The sequence below is a fragment of the Prionailurus viverrinus genome, chromosome B1, assembly GCF_022837055.1.
Source record: "Prionailurus viverrinus isolate Anna chromosome B1, UM_Priviv_1.0, whole genome shotgun sequence".
Lineage (NCBI taxonomy): Eukaryota > Metazoa > Chordata > Mammalia > Carnivora > Felidae > Prionailurus > Prionailurus viverrinus.
This window is the reverse complement of record NC_062564.1, coordinates 172299516-172305898: the sequence shown is the minus strand read 5'-3', so window position 1 is coordinate 172305898 and position 6383 is coordinate 172299516.

Genomic DNA, 6383 nt, shown 5'->3' with positions numbered 1-6383 from the left:
CGGGTTTTCACCTGTGCCTACCTACTCTTTCCTCCAGAAATAGTAGACCAGTCTTACCATGTCTCTTAACCTGCACAGAAGTCTCATGCTTGCAAACGACAAACGAACACCAGGTTCAAGTCTCCCTCATACTCTTCAACAGATGATGACATGTTCTTTCACAACGTTGAACTGTGTATGTCAATCTTAAGCTATTTGCTTGCTTGGGTTAAAAATATGTGAAGTACATTTAAAAGCATTTCTGGATGCACACGTTTAAAATAAGCATTATTTATATGCTTATACACACATACACACTTCTATACAAAACCAGAGCAAACAGTTTTTAAAAAGCAAATTTCTTTTGAGAGCCATAATTTAAACTAGTCACCACAACTGTGTGAATCCATCCTTCTTTGGCTAAGATAATTTAAATGACTAAAGGTAGTGAGTTTGTCATCCCATGAAAACACATCGATAATTGAGTATCTCTCTACAGACAATAGTGTGCTGATGGTTTCCATAGAAATGCAAAGTCCAAAAATGCATTGAAGTTCCTTTCCTCACCTCTGTTGAACTTTCCTTTCATTACTGGGTGAAGAGAGATCACTCTATCATTTTGTCAGGCATTTGAGAGATGCCGCCATTATGTTTCTGTTCATAACACTCTCTACGTGGGAAGAGTATTATATAGTCCGCTGAGTATGCACCTATTATTGTCTCCCGGTCCTCACAAGATCCTTGGGGTTGGGCAGAGCACAAATATTTATTTCTATTGACAGAAGGGAAGCTGAAGCCTGTAGAGTTTAAGTTACTTGCCTGAGGCTATGGGACGCACCAACTCACAACCTGGGATTCAAATCCAGACCTTCTGAGTCCTCATCCACACTCTTTTCTTTACTTTGTGCTAAAATAAATACATAAGTAAATAAATAAAAATTAAAAAAAAATACTGGTGCTTTTGAGACAGACTAAAAATCTTATTTGCTTGGTTCCTCCTTTAAAATCTAAAAACAAGAAAGAGCTCACCAGGTGAATTTGACACGTGACGCCTCTGTGTTACCACTAACGTAGGGACGCTTATCCAGAGGACTGGCAGTCTATGCATTGAACGGGCGGGATGAAGGATGTGGGAGACAATTTTATGGTGGCTGCCCTGTGCGCATGCTTGGAGGAGCTCCAAAGCTCTGCAGTGGGGCTGCAGCCACCAAATGCCGCCCCCACCCCGCCCAATCTACCTCATGGCTCCCAGCCATCCTGTCGCCTCCCTCATCCTCGGCACAGCGCGAGAGTAGGGGAGAAGGAGGTTGGCACTGGAAAGAGTTGGTACTGGGCAAAGGGTTGGCACAGTTCCTTGCAGATACTTGAGGTGGGGACAGAAACAGAAGATGGGAGAGATCGGCCACAATTCCTGAAACTTTCCTCAAGAGAAGGTGACAGGAAGCTTTTGCATAAAGTAGCAGAACATGGGGTGCCGCTCCTGGCTCCCCAAACTATAGTCAGTGAGTTAAGGAAGGAGTTGGAGAGGCCTTCAAGTCCACGCCTCCCTCATTCATTCACCTGTTCATTCCACAAATAACCATTGAACACCTACAGTGCGGAGGATATAGTAGGCAACAAATCACAGTCCCTGCCCTCACAGAGCTCACGTTTTCGTGGGGAGAGAAACAGCAACCAAATAAATAAGCAGAGCATCAGCTGGTGATACATGCTGCGGAGAACAGGAAAACCAGCTAAGAGGAAGAGGGGCTCTCGTGGGGAACAGGAGATACTATCTTATGTATGTTGGTCAGGGACTGATAATGACATTTAAACAGAGACTTGAAGAAAACGAGGGAAGAAGTCACGGGGATATCTGATGGAAACAGAATTCCAGGCAGGGGAGACGGCGAGTGCAAAGGCTCTCCTACAGAGAAGGGTTGGCATGTTTAAGGAACAGCTAGGATGCAAATGGGGTTGGAGTGGCATGAGGGTAGAAATTGTAGATGTGGTCAGAGAGATGGTGGGGCCCAGGCCATACGGGGTCTTGCAGGCCAGTGTTAAACTTGAGTGAGACCGGGACGCAGGGAAGGGTTTTGAGCAGGGAAATGATAGGATCTGACTTTTTAAAGTATCCTTCTGGCTGTTCTGTTGGAACACATCTTGGGGCTATGCCATGGAACATGATGAAAATCTATTTCATTCTTAAAAGACCTTGTGTATTACTCAATTGCCTTCACGTTTCCAGATTGTTTTCTATGCTTCTCTCTAGACAGGTTTTCATCATTTATTTTATTTTCAATCATCGGATTCTTTATAATAGTCTGATCCTCTCATTATCCCTTTTCACCCCCCAACTTAAAACTTTCCGATGGCTTTCACTTGCACTCAGGGGAAAGTTCAAACTCCATCCGCTGGCGCGAAAGGTCCCGTAAGATTGAGTACTCACCCACCTCTCTCCTCATGTGCTCTGCTCTGTCTTCCTCTTCCTCTGCAGTGGTCCTCTTTCAGTTCCTTCTAGTTCAAGGCCTTCCCCCAGATTCGTTCTTCTTCTTAATATGTTCTCCCTATCTCTACGTGGTTCATCCTCATGTATCCTGTGCTCCAGAAATTTGTTGGATTAGTTCGTTCACCAGTCAAATGTGGCACTAAAAAAAATGAAGTCACCTCTGAAGCCACTGTTTGGAGTTACTTCTGTTTTGGAAGTAAGCCCAGGATTCACTATTACAGAAATTTGATTCACTATTATTTTATCAAGTTTTATTTATTTAAGTAATCTCAACCCCTCCAATGTGGGGCTTGAACTCACAACCCTGAGATCAAGAGTTGCCTGTCCCCCCCTACCCGACTGAGCCAGCGGGGTGCCCCATTCAGTATTATTTAAGATTATATGAATATACTTGGGAGTAAATATATGGATATTAATAAATTACATGCTCACATTTTGGAATACCTTTCCTAGATGTTATCATTCTAATTCACCTTTCTACATCATTGCAGCACAGTAAATTACATGACACATCTTGTTAAATAAAGACTTGTCATAAATTGTAGTGTGGCTCTTGATTTATTATGGATTTCCCCATTTGGGTATCTTATTAACAATCTGAGAGGCTCATCTTTCTATGTTACCAGAACTATTTTATTTTGCCTAATTCTTTGTTGATGCCTTTTTAAATTCTGCAGTTGTGCTGTTTAATACGTTACCCTACCCATACATGTGGCTTTAAATTTAAAAATTCTAAGGGGCACCTGGCTGATAGAACATGTGACTTTTGATCTCAGGGTCATGAGTTGGAGCCCCATGCTGGGTGCAGAGATTACTTAAAAATAAAATCTTGGGGCACCTGGGTGGCTCAGTCGGTTAGGCATTTGACTCTTAGTTTTGGCTCAGGTCATGATCTCACGGTTCATGGAATTAAGCCCCGAGTTGGGCTCTGTGCTGGCAGTGTGGAGCCTGCTTGGGATTCTCTCTCTCTCTCCCTCTTTCTCTGTCCTTCCCCCTCCCCTGTGCACCCATACTCTCTCTCTCTTTCTGTCTCAAAAAAGGTATGTGTTAGGGGCACCTGAGTGGCTCAGCTGGTTAAGCATCCGACTTCAGCTCAGGTCATGATCTCATGGTTCATGAGTTTGAGCCCAGTGTTGGGCTCTGTGCTAACAGCTCAGAGCCTGGAGCCTGCTTCAGATTCTGTGCTTCCCTCTCTCTCTGCCCCTACCCCACTTGTGCGTGCTCTCTCTTTCTCTCAAAAATAAATAAACATTAAAAAAAATTTTAAGTATATTTAAGAATATATCTCTATATATTCTTATTTGTTCTTCATAGGATTAAATCATGAGCCAGCTCAGGGAGGCTATTTTATAATATAACTGTAATAAACCAGAAATTTGATGCCCCTTGACTCAGGTTTCCACACTCGACTCTTGGATCAACAGGCAAAATGTAAATGAGTCCCAACCCCATTAGATCATGGAGACCTCTGGTGCAAATAAAAGACGATTCATGCCAGTGTGGATCTTTTCAGAGTCTAGAGGGCTTACAAGTTCAGGTACCATGGGGCATGAACCTGAGAACTAGACAGCCAGGGTATGTTCAAAACGGGAACCAAACAATCTATGGGCATAGTGTTCTTTATGGAAACACAGTTATTTACCCTTTATCATCTACATTATAGAACTTATAATATGTCCCCCAGAGATAGTCTGCTTTAGAGAATTACATACACAAACATGCTATAGTGAGCACACAGACAGAGATAGGAACAAGATGGGAGATGTTTTGCAAGTATAGAAAGCAGAAAACAAAGACCTTTAAAATGTATTTTGAATAGTACTTAATAGACCATGTAATTTAGCGTAAGGCTTGGTGGCTGAGAGTAACCAACAGTTTTAAGTGATGGAAAAACTGCAAAGTGAAAGGCAATTTCAAATAACTTAATGTAAGAAATCCTTTACACAGTCATAAAACAGTGAGCAATTTATTTTTTCAATAGGAAATCAGTTTTTCTTCACTCCCACTAATAATTAGTAAACAACTACTTAAAGAATATTGGGTTGAAGCAAAGTCACCAAATTGGTGTCTTGGCTTAGCCCTTGAGCTAAAATATGTTTATTGCCATTTTACAGACGGGAAAACTAAGGCTCAAAGAAGTTAAGTGCTGTATTTCCTGGGTAATAAGTGGTGGAACCAAAATTGAAACCTGAGTCCCATCAGCTCAAGAATTCTACACTGACTCCCTTCCACGTAGAATTGACTATGACTCATTTTTCTTTGATTTTTGTGGTTAAATTCTGAATGAAACCAGAATAATAGAACATCATTTTTAAGAACCAAAATAATTGAAGGAGCATCCAGGACATTTTCTATGCAAGATCATCTTAGTTTTTAATTCAGAATATTCTCTTATCTTACCAAATTTACTTTAAAGATTATGCTTCAATCCATGGGAAATATCTGGAATTATGTTTATTTATTTAAAAGCCTAGGGGTGCATGGGCGGCTCAGTTGGTTAAGCGTCCGGCTTCTGCTCCGGTCATGATCTCACGGTTCGTGAGTTGGAGCCCCACGTCGGGCTCTGTGCTGACAGCTCAGAGCCTGCAGCCTGATTCGGATTGTGTGTCTCCCTCTCTTTCTGCCCCTCCTCTGCTCTCTCTCTCTCTCTCTTTCTCAAAAATAAATAAACATTTTTAAAAAGTCTACATGTATTTTCACTTCATATAGTTTAATGAAGTTCTTTATCCATTAAACAACCGAAAGCAGGGGTCAGCAAACTTTTTCTGTAAAAGGCTAGTTAGTAAGTATTTTAGGCTTTGAGGGCCATATGGTCTCTGTCACAACTACTCAAGTCTGCTATTGCAGCATGAAGGCAGCTCTAGAACATACATAAACAAATTAGTCTGGCTATGTTCCAATAAAATCTTGTTTGTGGACTCTGAAATGTAAATTTTATACATAATTTTTTTATGCCATGAAGTATTCTTCTTTTGGTTTTCTTCAACTACGTGTAAATATAAAAACTACTGTTAGCTCATGGGCTATATAAAAATGCATGGTAGGCTGGATTTGGCTTATGGTTCATGGTTTGCCAACCCTTCATCCAGAACATGCCTCAACACCTGTAGAAACAAAGAAACTCGTTTAAGAATATAGAAGAACTAGGGACTATGCTATATCTTTTTTTTTTTATCTTTACTCAGCTTAATGGACTGTATCTTATCATAAGGAAATAAAAATAATGAAAGCCACAAGAGAGTAATTTAATTATATGTGAGGAAGGGGCATTTTAAGATCATTAGCCAGAGGTACTCTGAAATATTCTTAATAAAAGCAAAGTCAGAATGCTTGCCATTATTACTCCACATGCCTTATCTATAATGGCAAAAACACAATGCACTCCTTCCATTAGTAATGTTTCCTTCCCTGTGCCAAAAAATGGTATACTCTTATTAAATGTTGCACTAAGTATTACACTAAAGAACACAGGAGCAGGAAGAGAAATAGGCTAAAAATTTTAATTACAGTATTTATTCTCCCAATCTGGAATTGGTGAACTTAAAGGACACATCTGGGGGCACCTGGGTGGCTTCATTGGTTAAGCATCCAACTCTTGATTTCAGCTCAGGTCATGATCTCAAGAACTGTGAGGTCCAGGATCGTTGGCTCCTTGCTGTTTGTGAGATCCAGCTCCCACTGTCAGTGTAGACCCTGCTTGAGATTCTCTCTCTCCCTCTCTCTCTCTCTCTCCGCCCCCCCGCTGCTTGTGCATGTGCTCTTTTCTCTCTCTCAAAATAAATAAATAAACGTTAAGAAAATAAAGGAGGGGCGCCTGGGTGGCACAGTCGGTTAAGCGTCCGACTTCAGCCAGGTCACGATCTCGTGGTCCGTGAGTTCGAGCCCCGCGTCGGGCTCGGGGCTGATGGCTCAGAGC